The sequence below is a fragment of the Python bivittatus genome, unplaced genomic scaffold (assembly GCF_059951505.1).
Source record: "Python bivittatus isolate LINGU-HERP-01145 unplaced genomic scaffold, Pbiv_v1 ctg000020_np1212, whole genome shotgun sequence".
In the NCBI taxonomy this organism is placed as follows: Eukaryota; Metazoa; Chordata; class Lepidosauria; order Squamata; family Pythonidae; genus Python; species Python bivittatus.
Genome location: NW_028277030.1, coordinates 18850785 through 18871357, shown reverse-complemented (window position 1 = coordinate 18871357; position 20573 = coordinate 18850785). Strand labels below are relative to the sequence as shown.

Sequence of the window (20573 nt, the reverse complement as noted above, 5' to 3'; positions counted from 1 at the left end):
TCCTATCATAATTAAAACAAAAAGCCCACTTTTTTCCCAAAAGAAAAATGTACATGTTTATTAGTATGCTATTCTTATATTTATCAGTTTTCATTAGACTCTTAAATTTTGGTGATTTTAGTGTTCCACCTAGAGTACTGCTGAGCCCCACCTGTAATACATGCACCACTGGATGAGAACCACTACACAAGGGTTTGCATGCTAGGTCAACAAAGGACCAGAAGAAATGTATGTAAAGTCCAGCAATGCTCAATATTTGATTGTATAAAAAGTGATTGACAGTAAGTTCCACAGGATTGATGAAAAGCACTTTGATGTGAAAAATGTAGGTTGGTTCATAAAAGGTTGTGGTGACAATATTTTACAGGACAATTTTTCAATAACTCTGTAAGTTTCCACCAGACAGAAGGGAATTTGGCTCAATGAATTATAGGCAGCCAGGGTAATACAAGCTTCTTGATAAAAGCAGATTAGAAGGATCAATAAAGTTACTCATACTGGCATATGTTAAATAACTTAATAGTTAATAATGTAAACTGGAGAAAATGAGGGGAAAGAAAATGTTACGGGCTTTAAAATGCAGTACCCATGTTGTAGGACCTTTGGACCCTTAGCAATATATTCTTCAGTCATCATTCTTTTGTTGTCTGATAGGACACATTGTTCACAAGACACTAAATGCCTTCCTGTGTTACAATCACCCTCTTCCTTGGAGGTCATTTATTCTAAACTAGAGTGCACTTCAAGAAATTCAGTGGATACAGGTATCCTGGTTGCTTCTCTGTAGAGAAGAAACATTTATAGTGAAAGTGTTGCTTGCTTTTGTATTGCTTTTTATTAGTGCCATGGTGAGCAATGGGTATTAGTGTGTGAAGACTGAAGGTTTGAAAGCATGTTAGTGTGAATGAAGCAGCTTTCCTTGAAGCAATAAAGTAGTCATGTCCTCTGCAAGGCTCACATAGCTTAAAAGCTGTTCCCAGTGTCCATGTGTCCATGCACAGACCCAGCATTTATGCTGGAGACAGCAAGGGCTGCTTTTGAACCTTGCAAACGACATGGCTGCTGTATTGCTTCAGAGACAGGCTCTTGGTTCATGCCCAAACCCTTGGTATAGGCCCTCTTCTGAAAGCTTTACCGAGCCTTATTAGAGTAAAAATATATATTAGGGGAAAGTATGGTATGGAGAAGGAAAGTCCTAAAAGTCAGTAAACTCAGGTTTTAATTTAAACTGAATGAAATATGACTTCATAGATGAACAATTTAGCATCTTGGTCAGGCGCTGAATGCATCCGTAGAGGTTTGCATTGGTTAGATTAGACTAAATTCTGAAAGGAACCTCGGAAGGCATAGTGTGTATTTATCGTAGGCCATTTTGCAGATGCCTATTAAAAGTGCATTTATGAATTGGTCCAATTGACCTTTGCCCAATCTTGTATAATATAATGAGTTGGCCATGTATAATTAACTGTGTAATAAATCCTGATAAATCAGCCAAAGGCAGTGCAGTCTTAATGCTTTTGACACGACTTGGTCCAAAAAACAAGCTGCTGAATGTAGGGAGAAGGCTATATTCATTCAGGAATTCTATTAACCTGTCCTAAATTATGATTTGGATTTCTTGATTCAGGTTCATGTTGCTAATGTTTGGTTTGGTCCAGAAATGACAAAATGGAACTGTGGAGAAAAACATACCTTACTTTCAAGAATTACAGAATTTGCCCCTTGGGTGCAAATAATCTCTTTAGTTACAAGCAGTTAGACTATAACTCTTATAGTCATAGACCAAAAGGAAAAAAACCACAGTAAAATATGACCATTAACAATTGCAGCCTATAGTAGGGTGGAGCTTACACACAGTATAACAAAAGAACACAGAATTGTCTTTATTGTCCACTAAGTAATGTAAGTGAAATAAATGAAAATGCCCTAGGAATTTAGAAAGGAGATCAACTGCAAACAAAGGTCCTCATGGAACTGGCAATATAACAAAACATGGACTGTATTTTCTATCATACCTGCATCTAACGGACACTGTCATTTAGCAAAGGGGATTTTCCTCAATTTCCATTTCAACACTGTCTGCAGGGAGATGGTTAAAATAGGCCAAGGATAAGCCTCTTCTAAATTTCAGAACAGTGATCTTGTCCAGGTAAGTAGCTTATTTAAAATTTGCAAACTGACACACTGCATAATCCAATTGGCCTTCCACATCTAGAATCCTTTGTTTGAAAATTACGTTGGCCTGCTCTAACCCCAGTGACAAAAAAAATGGCCCAGGAAAAGCCATTGAAATGCAATTTTCTAAAAGTAGCCTTTTTCTAGGAGTCAAAATCATCTACTATAGTTAAAGGGGCCAATCCAGCTGAGCTATGTAATAATTTCAAGCCAAAAATTAAAGATAATAATCCAAAGGCCAGATTCGACTCTAGTGACTCCTGGTTCTTGCCAAAGTACCCTATTTGGGACACAGCAAGAGAGCTAGAAAATATTAAATGTAAATAGCGTAATAGGGCTGGAATAAACTGAATGCCATGTTTAAAATAGAAACCTTGAATAGCTGAAGCTGATCTCTGTGCCCTTTGGGCATTTTGGTGTGCATTTCAGGCTCCAGAGACTTAGAAAACCATCACTAAATATTTAAAGGTTTAAACTTGGTTTGCCAGTTCTCTAGCTTGGGATTTTAATGGTTTATGATTAAGTCCTCATTGTTGCAAAGAAATAAAAAAAAAAAAAACCACAATGCTCTTTTAAGACCAATAGAAGTCAAGGACACAACTACCATATCATTGGCATATGAGTGAATTGATATGTTATAGGGTAGTTTAGAAGGGTGGAAATCTAGCCTGCTTAAGTTGGCCACCAGTGAATTTATATAAACATTAAATAGTGCTGGCACTCTTTATTCACTGGTATTTCTTTGGTTAGATGTCCTTAAGCATTACATCTCTTGTGTCCTCATACATTTTAAATATTAGTAGGAACAGACGTTTATCAATTATGGAATCATTAAGTTTGTGTCACAGTTTGGTCCTGGAGATTAAATCAAATGCAAACTTTAAATCAGTGAAAGCAATGAATAAAGATGGACCATGTCTAAAGGAATATTTTTCTGCCAGATGCTGAAGTACTATGGTGTGGTCTAAAGGAAATCTACCTGCCCTGAAGCCTACCTGTTTGTGTCTCAGGAGGGATTCAGATTTAGCCAATCTAGGAATTTAATCTGCAGATGTTTAATATACATTTTACTGATGTGGCTTAACAGGCTGATAGGGTGGAAATTGGCAGGGTCATCCTTTTGCCTCTCTTATAGATTGGAATTGTAATAACCAAGTCCCAATCCTTCACAATGTTGGTGGAATTATCTCTGGATGTGATTAAGGAAGCTAGTGCAGGTGCCCACCAGCTCAAATTACTGTTCATAATTTCATAAAACATATAACCTGTAACAGGATTGGACTGTTTATTTGATTTAAGAACATTAAACTGGAGTCCATGTAGTTAAAGAGGTCAAGTTTAACTCCAAATCTAGAAAGCGGGTCTCTCTCTGGACGTATAAGGTAGCAAAATGTTCTTCCCAAATGCCAGTCAGTACATGAGAGGACAGACACAAAACATTATTTGGAAAAGATGGAGTTACGAGTAGTGCCCAAAATCCTAAGAAAAATAAATTCAAAAAGGGGGAAAAAATTTACTTAACTTTAAGGAACAGGAACTTCTGGGTTATACAAGCAATTATACTTGTTTGTCATCTGCAGAAGATTCCTTTTAGCATGAAATCATGTTTAGATAAATTCACCGCATCATAACTCTGATAAGCTGTTATTACTAACTATTAATAGTCTGGAGAAAAAAAGAAATAGTTAATATAAAACTTTTTAAAATCTTTCAGAGCTGTAGGGTAAATTTCCCTGGTACTTTTAGTAATTTTTTTTTAATTAAAGTTCAAAGATACAAAGATAAAAAAACCCAAAAACTAAGAAAAATATAACAGTAAAAAGAAAAAAAGAAAAAGTGCAAAGAAAACAATCAAAAAAGAGAAAATATAGTAAAGTAAAAAGAAAAGAGCTATATGAAGAAATGACTTCCCCCTTCACACAAGTACAAATAATTTCAGTAATTTTTCACCTTCTTTGATACTACAACAAAACTTATCACTTTCTCTGAAAATACAACAAAACATCTCTTCTTTCTCTCCTTCTTCGAAGAGGAATTCCAAGAAGCCAGTCTATTCGTTGGCTCCTCATTCCTCTGTGGTCGTTGGCTCTGCTCTCAGACCATTGCTTCCCTGTAAGTCAATTTCCCTGGCATTTTTTAGGGTATCTTAAGACATTCTAGCCTTAGCCAATTCTCAGAACCACCCAACCAGGATGGTCTTGCAGTCTCATTACATACAGAGGATGACTGGTTGGGGAAGGACAAATTAATTTTGAGAAAACATTATGTTACATATTTGAAAGTTAGAAATATTAATAGAGAAGTCTGGGAATGCTTTTATAGAAATAGAAGTGTTTTTAATTTGCTTAATCACAGTGATTATATGAGTGAATGGAACAATAAAACATGCATTGGATTTATAAATTCAGGAGGGCAGAATGAGGTTTCTAGTCCATGTTAATAATTTGTGAAGTTAAAGCTTGCATTGGTGGTATAGATTTATTAATTTGGAGTTAATAATTTTATGAAAGTTCACACTGGCTTTCTGAGTTCAATTATGGTAAATATTAGTTGAATTTGTTTTCTAATTTATCCCCTTCCCCAAACTATTCTTACATTCTGTTGTGATCATCAAATTTAATACAAGATCGTTGACTTCAAATTAATGGACATTTGCCACAAATCAGGTGATATTGCTTAAATCCATTCCTGTTGGATAGTTCACCCGAATGCCTTATTCATGTATTCAGACAATGTGATTGTCCTTTATAAATAATGATTTGAATTACAGAAATATTTTGCAAAACATGTGGGTGTTACAGGCAGCTTTTGATTTTGGATCACCCAGTGTGAGGTTTTAGCATCCAGATAAAACATGCCGTCATTTTCATTTTCAAAAGTTAAAGCTAAACTTTTTAGCACAGCATTTTTGGATACGTATTTTTAAAATGTTCTGTCAGTAGATCCTGCTGTTTATAATATGAAGAATAGATTTCATGGCTGCTGTTTTTCTGTCACACTTGTCTTTAACAGCACGACAGATTTTGCTGAAAATGTTTTTACTAGGATGACATGACCTTTGAACAGAAGCCCTCTGTTCTGTTTTAGTCCAAAGACAGGCCGGGGTGGTGCCGTCCTGCATTTGCTCATCCTCCTTACAAAAGGGAATGGGTATAAACGGGCTGCATGGTATGGCTGGCAGGCTTTTCTGAACTGTTCAACATTTATATCTCCACAAAGGGACTTTGTGTTCTGTTGAATAACAAGCAGTGCTATATTAAATAGGAATGTAGAAGCCGGAGGGGTTGGCTCAAACATAGAGTAAATGGCAACAGAACAACAAGAGATGGCTGTTAGGAGTAGATAATCCGATTAGAAAATATTTATTTCACCAAAAAAAGGCTGTTGTAATATTTGGGATCAGAGTGCCATTTACCAAATTGAGTGATTCTTTGTCCTAACTACACTCTCTTCACCTTTTTAAACTGTATTCTGTAGAACAGTGTTTCTTAAAGTGTGATCCTAGGAACCCTGGGGGTTCCCCAAGAGCCTCTCAGGGGTCCGCGAAATCAAAATTGTTTGCCAGATATTGGAGGTATTTGCAAAAAATTAAAACAATGTCGCTCCTCTGATTATTGTTTTTTATTTCTTAAAAAAGCATTGGGTTTTTTCATGAAAAATACTTTATTTTAATATCTAATGGGTTTCATATTTTTACATGATTCAATAAATAAATATTCTACAAATGCATCAATTTTAATTTTTAATATGGTTAAATATCGATAAATATAACCCAGACAAACAAAAGCTCTTTTGGGGTGTTCCATGACTTTTAAAAGTGAGAAGGGGTCCTGAGAGAAAAAAAGTTTAAGAAACACTGCTGTAGAGCATCAGCCAGAGAAGCAAAATAACAGAACATGCATGCTGGAGAACTAAGGTTAAGTGTTGAGTGCATTTATGGAAAGATGTCTGCTGATGTGACTGCCATTTGATACAGTGGGTTTAGTTGTTCTAGTCTACGTGGTTTAAAACCAACACAGGTCTGAAAATTCGGAATAAGGATGTTTCTTTATAACGCTTTTAATTAACCAGTTTGAAGTCAGCACTCTAATTTCTACACAGTTTAAAGTGGCCTAAAGGCAAAAATCAGTAGATTAGTGATATCTTCTTTTGAACAGAGATATACAGAGAGAAGCAGGATCTTTTCTGTCAGTGGGATGGTGTGTGAAATGCATCTTAGCTCTCTCTGTAGAAGCTGCATTCAGAATACACCCTAGTCAGCCAATGTATTGTATTCATTAACTCCTCACTTCAATATGCAAGAGGGAAATGGAAAGAGAAGTTAATTCCCCCCACCCACCTTTCCCCTTGTTCAGTGGGAATGTTTCATAGAAATGAGGAGCCAGTTTGAGTTGGCTATATGGCTCATTTCCTTATTGTTATTTTAGCTCAAGTGCAGAAAATGCTTTTTACTACTGTAGAAATTCTAATTATGTTATCCTCTCCTTTTATTTCACCCAGTACACACTCCATCAATTTAATATCATGTGATTTTGTAGTTCCCTTACAGAGAAGAAAGGATTATTACTTAGATGTTATAGGGCCTGGTTCATATACAAAGAATTAAATTTTAAAGGAAAATGAGTGCTGCATTCTATCATATCATTAAGCAGTTTGCAAGGAGTACCTAGATCTGGGTACCCCAACATGAAGTCTGTGGGCATCATTGTGCCCACAGCCCCCTTCCTATGCATCAACCAGGTCCTTGCCCTGTTCCACTTTTTAAGTGTTTAAAAGATTGTGTTTATTTTCAAGAATGCCCTTGTATTCCGCACAGGCCCTATTGTTGTTTGTGCAAAATAAATTGATGGTAACTGCAGACCCCTGCTTTGTTGATAGATGTAATCACATGCCAAGGAAAACAAGCAAAGGCAATTTTGGGGTTGACAAATATCCAAGGGGAGGGGGAGCTGTAGAGGGTGTGCAGTATGCTACTTCTGGTGAACTGATGCTTTGTGAGCATAGCAGCCATTTTGTGAAAGGGCAGCTCTCCCTCATTTTCTTTGTGTGCCCACAGTTTGCTCCCCAAATGCAAAATATACCTGACTCATATTAAAAGGTTATGGGGCCCTGCTCTAGAAAATCATTCTTACTGCCCCTTGTTTTAAAAAGAAGTTGCAGCTGTTGCTGGAGGAAAGGCTTGAAAGAGTGAGCTTTAACATCTCCCCTCCTCTTGGTAAAGCTCAGCATTTCCAGAAAAACAAAAAACAAGGCCAAATAGATTTGAATCAGGAAAGAACTTCTCATTCAAGGAATTGTTACACGGCTAAATATAAGTAAGGGCCTAAGTAAGGGCCTAGTTAACATGGCATTGTGGATTCTTTATTTTCTGGGTGCTTGTAAAGGAGTGGGTTTTGGGGCGTGGGGGTCTCTGATGTTCATTATGTCATCTGAGTGGCTGGAACTAAAATACTTGGGCCTAGATGCTTGGGGAGATTTTGCAGAGGCTTGGTGGACATTTTGCCCCTTAGCTTCTCCCCTTCCCCCCCCCCAAGACATAGCAACCAATTTGGGGGAGGCTTCAGTGTTTTTAAAGGTACAGTTGATGCCTTATTCGTTTGCACAGATGAGAATTAGAATATCAAAATTCAAAAGCAGGGACTGGAACATTTTGGCAAGAAGACCGCTAGGGTTCGACAGTGGAAGGGGATTGGGGAGCTGCAGACGGGCTCCTAGGGGTCATATGGAACGCAGGGCTATGAGTTCCTCGCCCTCAGTCTTTGGCCTGCTGCTCTGGTAACGTAACATTTTCCAGGTCCCATTGGAAGCAGCCCTTTTCTTCATCTCAACCATCTGAACATCACGTGGCAGCATTAATGCTTTCCTTTGGGTAATGGTAAATGTGGTTAACTTTGACCAGAATGTGAAATCAAATCCTGGTTTCAAACTAAACAAGGTGAGTAATAAATTTGATATGAACATCATCATCATGGTTCTGGGAAATTTGGATGAATTTGGATGCCGGGTAAGAAAGGAGTAGCTGACTTGGAAAATTGGGAGTTTCTACCATAACCAAGAGGTGGACTATCAGTCATGCTGGAGAATATCATAAAGCAGAGCACAGAGGTTCTGGATTACACTGTGCACTGCTAGATATTAATCAAACTTGTACTTGCCGAGCGTTTTTAACTCTCATAACACTATCTTATATCACCTACAGTAAAGATATTGGATCCAACTCCTCTTGGCACATTTCTCAGTGGTGGCCAGAATAACTTTTGAACTTTGCTTTATATGAGCTGCCATTGAGAGGCAAAAATCATAAACATATAGTACCAGTTCTCTTACAACTTCAGGAATGACAGTAATTGCAGTTTTCAGTTCCTGTCTTTCTCCTTTTAGCAAGTCTAGTGTTTAATTAGCTCAGACTTCATTGATTATTTGTTTTGCTTCCAAAGTTCATATCCTTGACAAAATTAGAATGACAGTTATTTAGAAGAATAGTAAAAATAATGATAGGTCTGAGTACCACTATTGAGTTTTAATACCTTTGCCAATCAAATCCTGGTTTCAGACTAACCAAACTGAATAGTAAATTTGATATGGACATCAGCATGATTAGTTCTGGGAAATGAGAACTGTATTTCTATTTAAAGAAAAAAATCCTTTTTTTCCCCTAAACCTTTCAAACTATTGCTTTGTCAAAACTTCAGGAGTTTTTTAAATCCAAGGATCACATTTAATTGTTTTTTCTTTGTCAGTGGTATCAAGTATATTGGCTGTGGTTTTTTTCTTGCTTTTTTTTTGTCATTACCCAGGCTGGTTTTCAAACCTTTTCATACTTTGCATGCCTTTGCTCTTAGTTACTGAGAAAGAAAAAGTGTGGTTAGCTATCATTGTAAAAACATTTTACAATTATTTCTTCATGATGTAAATATATAGAAAGAAAAATAACATTTACCTACATTTAAATTAATTACAAACATTTTAAAGACTCTTTTTAATTGGTTGATTATTGTAACAAGGAGACATGGTGCAGATGTGCATGGGCCATGAAAATGAGAATTGTTCTCTTGCAGATTATTATCTTTATCCTTAGAAGCCCCACTTCATCAGACCAAAGTCTTCTATAGTCCAGTATCTTGTCTTTCACACTGTCACTGGGAAGCCTACAAGCAGAATGTAATAATGATGTTCCTCATTAGCAGTTTTTTTGTATTCATTTGCTGAACAGCCATAGACCAAAAGAATAAACATCAATGAAATTGTACAATAATTGAAGGAAGGTAAAAAAAATGTGGAAGTGACAGTGTTTAGTATACAGCAAAGGCCAATATGATGTGGATAAATCAAACTCAAGAAGGACTGAAAAACTATTGTAAGGGTAGCAAACTTCTATGCACAGATAAATGGAAGAACTAGAACCAGAGCAGTCAACAAATGTAAAAGTGAGTGGATATAACACTTAAACCCAGACATAACTATTTGTAGAGCAAACCCACCCCTTTCTGATAGCCATTGCTTCAGTATGTAGATCTTGCAACAGCTGATCTGTAATAACTGATTGTAGTAGATGGGAAGGCTTACTAGTAAGTAATTCAATGAGCTCAACATGCCAGCTGTGATATAAGGAGAAGTTTGATAACGTGTGTGCCACAGACTCAACCTTGATGTCTGTGGCATACCCAGAGACAATCCTGGTATGGAATATTGTGATGTCTGCTGTAGTCACCATTGAGGGCAGGGCATCATATTATGCCAGTATAAATATCTAGGTATGAGAAAAGGAGCAGTAGCAAAGATGTGAGAGGATTTTATCTATCTTTTTGGACACACAGGCTAAACTTGGCAGACTTGAGCTCTGCCAAGGCTTTATCTGGATTCATAGAGCATATAGCTAGGGAAGATAGGCCACAATGAGTACAATCCAAATCTATTTGCTTTTCAAGGAAGAGTTATAACTATCCCAAAGTATTAGAGAGGCTAAGGACTCACCTCACAATATTGTTTTAACCAGAATTTAACTCAGCAAACTCTCAGGTGGGCCTCAAGAGAAACAAAGACAAGTTCCAGTTAAGGGAGTGCATTGAGGGTTCATTGAGGGACATAGAGAATGGCCTTCAGAAAGTTGGATTGAATTATCATCATCTTTATTACGGTCACAGACCAGAATTACAAATAAAAATACATTGAAATACATTGAAATACATTAAAAATACATTAAATAAAATGAACAGCACATGATAATATATATACAGATTGGTGGAGTCATCTGTGGGCAGTCAAAATCTGCCTAATTTTGCAGACAGTATAACAAAATTTAGCTACGTTCAGGAAAACTAAATCATTCTGATCAGATAGCAACAACTGGACATAAAAAAGATCAAAATTTCCTGGATATTTTATCAGATGAGGAATTATTAGATGGGTTTGTGAGTCCTTATAAAAAATACAGTATAACAGGACATGTGCTATAGTTTCAATAGCCCCTTGTCCACAGGGGCACAATCTCAGCTCATTTGGGACTTTTTTGTATCAGCCCTCCAAAACTGCTGTAGGAAGAGCATTACAGTGCGCTAGAGTTAGTGCCCTCCAAAATTTGGGGACAGTGATGTAATTTAGATATCTTGCTGGCTTGTAAGAAAAAGCTTGACTGCTCAAAAAAACATTCTTAGGCAAAGCAGACTAGTCTTCCAAGTCTTTGATATGCTGTTTGACTTCACTGAGTGCATGCTCGTAGCCCATCATTAGGAATGCCTCACTAGAGAGCTGAGATGTTGAAGTTTTTGTAAGACAGACCTGAACCATACTGATTTATAATTATCCTTGATAAGGAAAGAACCCAAACCTGTGGGGAAAAACAGTAGTTTCAGCCAATGTGGGATAATACAACTCCATGTGCCCGTTTCGACTTTGGACAACTCTGCTTCCCTCCTTAGTGCTACATTTGGGATACAAGGGGCTACCTGAAATATGGCCCTTAAGAATTTGGATTGAACCCTTTCCAGAGGTGTAAATGAAGGACAGGGTCCTAGCTGGGCACCGAAGAGTAATTGTGTGCGAGTCTTAGCTGAGTATAACTTCAGTGCTGCTGGGATATGCTGTGCTCCCCTGGTAAAGTAAAAGGATTGGATTGCAGCCACTGTTTTTTGAGCGTTTTGTGTAACATAGCTTTGGTGCGCACTGCATTTAGTGGAGCTATGAAAAACCATGCCCAAATATTTAAAGGATTTAACTTGTTCAATATTCTGGCTGTTTATCCTCCAAATGTGCACTTTAGGTCTTTTTGCAAAGAGCAAAATGTTAGTCTTGCTATAATTGATTTAGAAAGCTTCTTCAGAGTAATAACTGGCCAGAGCACTTATGGCTCGTTTGAGTCCAATTTGTGTTTGTGATAGGAGTACTGTGTCATCTGCATACAACAAAGTTGCAATGTGCCTGTTTGCCAATTTTGGAGGGCGATATTCTAATTGATTTATTTTGGCCACAAGTGGGTTTATATACAAATTAAACAGCAGAGGAGCTAAAATACAACCCTGCCTCACTCCTCTGTGAGTTGGAATCTCACTTGTGTGGTGGCCTTGCGTACTGCATCGAACTTTGATTCTAGAGTGCTTATAGAGATTATGCATGAGCAACAGTAGCCTTCTATCAATAGTAGTATGGAGGAGCTTAGATCAGAGCCTTGCTCTGGGACCCAGATCGAATGCAGACCTAAAATCAATAAAAGTGGTAAATAAAGTTGAACCTGTTTTAGATGTATATTTTTCGGCCAGATGTTAAAGGCATGTCTGTAGATAGAATGTCCAGACCTAAAAGCTGCTTGTTCATCTGCCAATATATGCTCTGAGTCAATCCATTCAACTAGTTTATTGTATAAGTGTCTGGCATAGAGCTTACTTATTATACTTAACAAGCTAATAGGCCTATAATTAGCAGGCAGGTCTCGATTGAATTATTATCAGGGTAGATGTGTTCTTGTACACACAGAGTTACATACCATATGGCAGCAAAATTAAGACCTTAGCTAATTTCATTGCAGTGGGCACATAATTATTGCCACCAGCAGTATTGAGAAGTATACTTTTCCAATAAAGATGCAGTATATTGCCACCATGGTTACCAGTCATTGATAGTCTTGAATTCTATACATTTGTTTCCCCATAAAATCTCCTTCAAATCAAGCTCAAGTCCAGGCAACTTCATGTACACATTGTAATGGACAGAAGGAATAACCTTGAGGGACAGGAGGAAGAGCCTTTACCAAGATGAGGGTCAGATAAAAAAAAACCTGAGTCCAGGGCAGAACTGTAACCTGAGAAAACATCTCAGACAAGACCCTCCCTAGTTCTCATGAAGATAAAGAGAGGGAGAGGGCAAGCACGTTCAGACTTGCAAGATTCTGTTATGATAACCTTATAATAAAAATAGTATTGGCCTGTATGGCTTTGGTCAATCAGGTCTACCTTGAAGGGCTGACATACATACATCTAGATGTTTGTTTTTTTGGCAATAGTATATAAACTATTGTTAGCCATCTTCTCAGCCCTATGGAGAGTGGGTTTAACAGCCTACTTCCTGGCTTTATCAGGCTGCATACACTGAGGAAAAATTGGGATCAAGCTCCATGGCAAGTCTTTACACTTTTTAAAGTACTGCTACTTGACGGGTCAGTTCACACATCACATTTACTTAGGTTTATAATTAACAATTCTATCTGCCCAGTGGCTCTTCCTGCAAGCAGTGTGGCTAGCTTATTCGATTTATTTAGAATTAACTATAGGACTCGAGTTATTTCCATCAGGAAAAACCAGAGAGAATAAACTAAAAGAAGCCACGGCTACATTTTCTAGGTAACACCTGCTAGAAATAGCCTCTGTCTTGCATTTGAATGGTGTGCTTAACTTTAAAGTTTACTGTAGATTGCTAGCCATGCTGTTTGTGAGAGGAGCCAGCAGCAGGCCTGTTCAACATTGATTAGGCATGAACCAGATCTGTGGTGGACATGGTCAGGTAATCCACACATTAGGGTTATTTGTGATGTCACTGCTTGGTTTTCTGTGTTTATTTATTTATGATTCCTTCAAGTCAGTTTTGACTCTTGGTGACTGCCTGGACGAGTTCCTGCTGTTGTCTTGGCAAGGCTTTTCAGAAGTGGTTTGCCCTTGCCTCCTTCCCAGGGCTGAGAGGGAGTGACTGGCCCAAGGTCACCCAGCTGGCTTCGTGCCTCAGGCAAGAATAGAACTCACAGTTTCTCCCAGTTTCTAGTCCAGTGCCTTTAACCTCTATACCAAACTGGCTGTCATTTGTGTATACATGATGTAGACATTATTGAAGGTTCCTTGCATTTTCTGTGTGTTCTCTTTTACTTTGAAAATATTAATTATTGCTGCTGTTCTATTTTCCCCCCAACCCCCACTGTTCTGAATCTACTTATTTCGTGCATTATTTATGGTCCACCATTTTTACCAGCTGTGCTTTCCCAATGTTATACAACCCTTGATTTGCCATTTCTACAGCAGTTCAGAGTTGTCCATTTTCCCTAAAGCTCAGAAATATATATCGATACTGCACATTTTACAGATTTGTCATTGTGCTTTTCCATGTAAGACATGAATTTCAGAACTTTCTTTTGTCATTTTTAAAAACACTTCTCACATTGAGATAGATACATCTGCCTCTGTGTGTGTGTGTGTGTGTGTGCGGGCGCACACGCGTGCATTTTTTTAAAAAATTGATGCTTTGTTGCTTTGTTTTATTCCTGCTTTGTTATTTACCTCCCAGAGTCTTAATTATTTGGGCAATTTACAAAGATTATACATAAATTAAAGTGCTAACAAAATACTGTGTTCTACTCATTCCTATTTACCAAGTTTCTAAACTAAATGTACCTGGAAGAAAGTTCTTTAGTTTTCTCCTGCCATTCTGTGCCCTGCTGTTTTATACTCAACAGTTGTTAGCTTTCTTTTGGGATGCTGTTCCTCCAGGCAGTTTTTGAGGCTTAAAAAGCAAAAAATAAAAATAAAAAAAAAAGTCCAAACCTTTCCTTTAAAGGAACTTGTACAAACCTCTCTTTGATGCATAACAGATCTTGGATTAAAATCAGTGCAACAGCTACAACAGAAGAAAGTAATTATCAATATTGTGTACAACCTCTAAATTTTCTAAAACAAAGCTGCTTTCAAGTTTTTCGCATGTTAAAACACAAGGGGAGAGCTCTGACCTGATTCTCTAGGGATATTTCTTTAGAAAATGTTATTTCTTTTATTTTTTTTTCATGTCAGATTTCATGTCATGCTCTTCTTAAACAATTTCATTAAATGATCTAGAAATAGAGTTGAAATTATGAAATAGGTCACAAAAATAGGCTAGGGTCTAGACTATGCAAACAGTAGGATAAAACAATTTCTGGAAAATCTTAGTCCACTCTGGGAGGGAGAGAAGGAGGGAATTACATATTTGTTAAAAACAAGAGTTTTAATTTTCTCTCTGAAATGTTGGGGTAGAGGATTTTTTCCCCCAGACTGAGAAACATGCACCTCCAATTTGTAATCTGAAATGGTACAGAAACTTTTTTTTTTTACTATGTGATCTATTTTGTTTAGATCAAGCTTAACAGCTGTGGAGATAGCAAAATATGACTAGAATGAAGAACACACAGCAAGAGAAATTTAGTCTTGGTAGATGTTTCGGAGAAGTTTTACAAACTTCATTTTCTACACTCAACAAAAATTTACTCTTCCTTGTATCCAGTCTTTCAGCATTTGTTTGCTGTGAATGTGTGGTTTTTGCAAGAGTCCTTTCGCCATTTACAAAGTTTCAAAGGTAGAAAATGGAAAATTTCTTAATCTTTGATATCAGAAGGGTTCATCACTAAGCCCTGGTTGAAGAAGCAGTTCATAGTGGTTTGCAGCTGATAAATGTTAGTTGGTTCACCTCTCTCATTCATTGTTTCCTCATTTCATATTCTCTCATTTCCTTTCTTATCTATGTATCTTTGCTTTACCACTTAGTATAATGAACTAGCTAGATCTCTTTAGCACATCTTTTTCTTCCCTCTCCTTTCCAGACTGTTAGAAGTCTCATCCAGACATAGGAGATAAACTGAAAGATACTGAGCTTTTCATTGCCAGATTCTCTGACAAACAAATAACATATGATGCTTCAAAAGTCTGATATACCTATTTATTTTGTCATAGAACAATGAATGGCTGATTTGAAGAGATAGCCTTAATCTCATGTGTTGGTTTGTTCAAGTGATGAGGTGGAAAAACCTTTGCAGCAAATACAAAAATTACACAGCTGCTGACCCCAAACATGAGTATTTGTGGCACATGTCAAGTACAACTCAAGTGATATTGGTATATCTAGAGAGAGATTATCTTTATATATGAAATAGCCCTAGATACATATAAATAATTGGTTATATGTCTTTGTTTCTCTGCGTTATCTGCTCAAAGTTTTGCCTTTTGAACTTGAGAATTTCATTTTGTTTGGCTGATTATATAAGCAGAATGCTACAGAATTCCTTTTACAAGGTCACAAAAACCTATGGTAGCATAGCATTTGTGTTGTGCATCTTACAAATATTTTTGTCCTATGAAATACTGTATATCCCCATACTGATTTTATAACACTTATCATAACGTTGTTTTTTTAAGATCATGCCTGGTTGTGGTTGTTTTCTTAGTGGGCTTTTTGATGGAGATTTTTTACAGTAATTATTTCAGGATGTGAGAAGAGAGCTGGTAGATGTCTTTCTTGCACCAGAGTGCTGTCATACGTGATTCCATAGAGCCAAAGCTTGGATCTCTTGGTTTGGATGGAGCCATACTGGGAGCTTGGGACCTGGCACTGAGATAGGTCATGGGGATGGACAAAGATGAGAACAGAGTTCTCTGTTACTGGCAAGTGCTGACTGGGATGGAAGTCACCTTATCTCTAGCTTGCAGCACTGCAGTTTAGTTCTTTTGAAGTGGCAGCAGCAACAGTGAGTGAGCTTGGCAATCTGGCCATGTGATTTGGGAAGCTGCAGCCATAAGAGAACATTCAGTTCATGTGCAGTTGCCATTACAGGTCAAATACCTCTAGAAAGACAGGATGGTCAGAGTGGGAGCCAGTTTGTCATCCATTCCTTATTTTAAGGAATCATTCCTTATACATCTCCAAGGAACACAGTGGGACACCTTTCCAAGCAAAGGTGCCCAGGATTGTACTATCATTAATATTAATGTTTAATGCAGAACAAAGTATTTCTTTTTACTGTATCCTATTTTCCTATAAAATAATTAAGTCATTGAGTATATTACATAAACATTCATTGGACAAAACCAAAAATATAATCACCAAAACAGCAGCAGCGACAGAAACAGTCCCAAATTTCTGAAATATAAATATTGCTTGTGAAAAGAACTGGTGAAGAAAAAACTCGATACACCCTGAGTTTCATTTAAGAAAGAAAAAGCAGAGAAAGAATGTTGAAAATTGAAGGCTATCCATATGCTGAATGCTACAAATCACTAAGCTAGAGAAGTAGGCTATTGTTCCTAGCTTAATGTTAGTTTATGAACTAATTTTATTAGGATGCTGGAGCTTTATTAACAAGGTTTATTAAGTGCAATACAGAGAGGATAAACCAAAATTTTATCTGAATGTTTGGCATAGCTTCTGTCCATTCTGATGTCTAAGCGAGTTCACTAGATTGAAGATCAATACAAATTCCAGTCCTAAAGCATTATATGGAAGTTAATTAAATTATCATTAGAATCAAAACTTTGAGGGTTAACACAGTTACTCAAGGGCAACGACTGCTTAATTCTCTTAGATGTCCCATTTGTTTATGCATTCACTGGTTACACACAGAAGTTGAAAGGAACATGGTGAAAAAGAGAGTTCTGGTTTTTATCTCAATAAATGATCAAGTGAACAGTAAGAATATTTTTTCCTGGTTGGCAGACATGCTTATAGCAAAGGTTCCCTTGCATGTGAGTGGGATACTGTATTTCTCCTTGAAACAGGCTTCTTGGTTTCAGGGTAAACCTCCAAACATAATCTACTATCTTCTCTAATCCACAAGCCTTAAGATACCACTTCATGAAATATGGCACTTCAAACTGACATCCAATCACTAGATGCCATCGACTTTGAAAAGAAAATTCCTAACTTTCATCAGTTGTTTTATATCAAGGTGAATAATTCAAGCGATACTTATATTACTTGCCTGGTGATCTTCTTAACAAAGAAAAATTATGAAAGGAGCAAATAAAGCCTTAACAGCAACAAAAATCCAAAGGAACCAAATAATGTATTCTGCATGGAATGAACAAAGGAAACAGTACACAGGATGGCTATTGGCAGGGAAGAATTCTTTTTGCCTTACAAGGCAAACAGCCAGGCTAATAAGAATTGTAGTAAGAGTTCAAAGCATTGCCAATATTCCATGCACGAACTGGTAGGACAATGTGTTCAATTTAAAATCTTAATACAATTTTACTGATAATTACACTAATATAATCATATCATTACAAAATATTTAGCATAAGGGAGGCTAATAACATAAACTTTATGGTTGAGGAAAAATGAAACAGGGATATGTGAGTTTGGTTAACAAGGTAAAAATAAAGCAGACACAACCTTTCTCAGAATTCCTTCCAGTTCAGAGCGGTGGCATCTTTCTGGTTTGTAGTAGAGAAGTAGCAGGGGAAGGGTTGAAGCTAATTATTTCTAGCATTGTTTCTTTCTTTGATGTAGAAAACATAAATCTGGGGGAAAATAGTGGTGATGAATTTATAGAGGAAAAAGCTCAGCCTATAGCCTTTTGCTTTTCAGCTCTAAATTGGATAGACAGGGCACCATAGTGAGCCTGTAGTTCTGAAATGAGTGCTGGCCATCAGTCATTCATTTCCAGCTAGTGATAGATCCATGTAAGGTACCTACCTATTTGTTTATAAAACATCTAAGAGATATACTAAAGGTGGTATCTCATTAGTCACTGAATATAAAGAGGTTCCAATTAAGAAGTGAAAGAGTAAAATTCCAAAGGCTGCAGCAGTTTACTGTAATCTAAATATCCTGCTACTTTGTTTATTGGATTTATTATCTACTAAATTCCAGGACTCTTAGTGGTTTACAGCAAAATAGAAAAGCAGGTGTCCACAGAGAAGGAACCCACCCAATGTCCTTAAAGCAGTCTGAAGAAGTAAACTTTCTGGAGGAAAGAGAACTGACAGAAATGTCAGGGGCAGTCCTCCAAAATGAAGCAGATAAGTTCAAGGAAGTACAAGAGGAGGATCATAGCTTATCCAAGATCTGGGAGGAGGTGGAAAATATTCCCCACACTTCAGCCAAGCTCAGAATTCCAGCTTCATTAAAAGAAATAGATGGAGTTATCACCCACAAGGACACAGGGAGACTTCAGAGTTTGACACATAGCCACTGACATGGACACCTGAGGGAAGATAGAACTAAGGAAAGGGAAAGGCAACATTTTTACTGATTTGGATTTGACTGGTTATCTTGAACCATGTGGGGTTTGCTGGAGGGTGAGAAAGAGCAAGACAGGGTAAAGATGTCTTTACAGTCCTTACCTGCACTGGAAACAGTACTATATAGAATATTTTGTTCATTTTAAAAGAATAAGAGACAATATGTATAAAAAGAATAGAAGTGCTTTATCACATCACTTTGACAGTAGTGTTCAGTTGGAAATAATTTTGAAATTATATGAAACTTCTTTAAGCTCCTAAGCCTGCACAATATGTGGCACACCAAACTGAGAATACAGTGCAAGTTTTGTATTGTATTTTGCTAAGGGTATGACAACCACCCTGTGTTTGCAGTCTCAGACAGATGGTTTATCAAGGTGTGCAGCTCTGTCTTTCTTGGATATTTTTAGATTTGTTCTTCTTTCTAAAAATAAATGTAATAGGGTATGTAATTTATTCATTCCTTGAGAGTCCACATACTTCTCAGAATATAACTCGGGTTCTGCTCACCTACTTTCTGGGAAGTATTTAACTGAATGTAAGTATGTATACGGTCCTTCGGTGAGTGAACTGTTCTCATTTAATTGAATGTGGTATCTCTTCAGCTACTCCATCTAAGGAACAGTACTTTTAAAAGGATAGACAAAGTACAATATCTCGACTAATTCAGCATAGCAGGGTCACTGATTACAGTCCCTTCTGATGAATGATGATGGCAGTAGAACACTTGCAGACCAGTGTCAGATCTTCATTTAGGCTGGGGTAAGTGAAGTTAGCATTCAGTTTTCTGATTTTTAAGGATATCTTTCCTCTTCTGTTGTTTTCTATCAACCGTTTAAAGTTTGTTTATTTATTTATTTATTTAATTTGTCCCCGCCCATCTCCCCACAATGTTAATTAAAACACCCCACTATCTTCATTTCAGAACTTTAGATATGTTCATTACTTGAATTCTTAAATGCAACTACTTGGATACAGATTTTGCATTTTGTCAGTTAAAGGCCCTGGTAGCAGCAGGGGAAGTAGCTTCTTCTGATACAACAAACTGATCATATCTCTTGGCAAACAGCGTCTCAGCCTCATGGTATTTGAGCAAGTAAAATTAACCTTCAGGAAGCCAGTTCTGTATCTTCTAGCAACCCTCACCTGCAAGGTTGAATACTTCATCTCATACTTAGAGAGTATTGCCACAAGTTGGATATTGGGTAAGCAGTAAAGAACAGTAAAGAAGAAGCAGTAAGCAGTAAAGAAGAAGAAAGCAGAAGAGAAGAATGGAGGAATTAAATACTTCAGGCAGCTTCTTAGTCTCCTTCTGACAGACTCACCTGGACCACAAAGCTTTACAGAATACCTCCAGGTGGACCAAAGCTTGCATCAAACTAGCCTACAAGGGTCAAAATAAGCCTGCCACATAGAGAATTGTGGTCCCCTCCTCTAGAAGTGCAACAGCTTTAGCTGCCATTGACACCAAATCGCCCAGGACACATCTGTAGGGCTGGCACTTGGTCTTCATTTATAAAGCATTACAAATTTGATTCTTATGCCTAGGTTGAAACCTCCTTCAGCAGGGTGCTATGGGAAATAGTTTCCAGCAGAGACTAGGGCTTATAACCACCTGCCCCTGAAAAAACTCTGAGTTAGGGCGCTCTGGTTCTGCCATAGGAAAAATGTACATTGTTCTTTTTAAGAGAAAAAACAGAGCATCCAGCCCACCCATGTATTAAAGAGAGAGAGAAGAAAGGGGACTGTATCAAGTTTGCAAACATATTTATATACAGTGGTGCCTCGGGTTACGAACACCTCTGTTAACGAATTTTTTGGGTTACGACCAGCTCCGGCCCCAAAAATTTACCTCAGGTTGCGAACCACCTCGAGTTATGAACCGGATACATGGCCATTTTCCCTGCTGCCACGCGGTCGCGGCTTCCTGTGGGC

At 37.5% G+C, this 20573-nt stretch overlaps 1 protein-coding gene across 1 annotated transcript in view; it reads left to right on the top strand.

Annotated features, from left to right (window-relative positions):
• Positions 1-20573, top strand: part of KLHL29 (kelch like family member 29) — a 423334-nt gene that overhangs the window by 196273 nt on the left and 206488 nt on the right. The window lies entirely within an intron of this gene.